Here is a 973-nt window from a genome sequence, read left to right on the forward strand (position 1 = left end):
GAAAAAAAAAAAAAAAAAAAAAAAAAAAAAAAAAAAAAAAAAAAAAAAAAAGAAATCTTTCTTCATCTCAGTCCAGCACTGATTCAATGCATTTGTCACCTCTTCAAGTTCTCCTGAGATCTAAGAAGGCAAAAGAAAAAGAAAACTTCATTAGGCCAAAAAGAAACAAAAATAACAACCAAAAAAATAAGAAACTTATTAGAAAACAAACTAACCTGTAGAAATCTTCTGTCTTTGTCATAGTGAATTGTGATTTTTGCACGTGGAGGAGCCAATCTTGCGAGATAAGCATCTTGTTCAATTAAAATACTCACAACATAGATACCCGCAACCAGTCTCATGAGTTGAGTTTTTATTTTCAGGTTTATCATGGTGATTCTTGTGTCCAAGAGGCTGCAAATCAATTACCTCCAAGGCTTCAAAAAGGATTTGATCACTTGATATTCCGATGGATACCCCAACTTTGATTTTTACACCCAAAGTTGGTGGAGCCAATCTTTCTAGAAAACCATCTTTTTCAATTAAAATTATCACCACGTAGTTATCACCCACCAATCTATGGATGACAAGTATTGATTATATGTGGATACTTTTTACAAGTATTGATTATATATGGATGTGTATGGATAACATTGATTTACAACGTATTATCCCAATCAATTTTGGTACAAAATTATATTTTATTATATAAAGCGTAATATTTAAAGTTAGTAATTCATATAATCGCGACATGTATCAAATATATTAACAATATTTTGACATGTGTGAAAAGCAATTTAATTTAATAATTTAAGAAAAATAAAAAATCCTGAAAATAAAAAGATTACAACTAATATTTTTGAAAAGTATATAAAACCAAAAGTAATTTATTATATCACTAATTCTAATAGGAAATATATCTATTAAATTAGTAATTTCAATAGGAAAATATATGCAATTAATAAGGAAAATATTTGCAATTTTATTGCAATTA

Source organism: Camelina sativa, chromosome 17 (genome assembly GCF_000633955.1).
Source record: "Camelina sativa cultivar DH55 chromosome 17, Cs, whole genome shotgun sequence".
Taxonomy (NCBI): domain Eukaryota; kingdom Viridiplantae; phylum Streptophyta; class Magnoliopsida; order Brassicales; family Brassicaceae; genus Camelina; species Camelina sativa.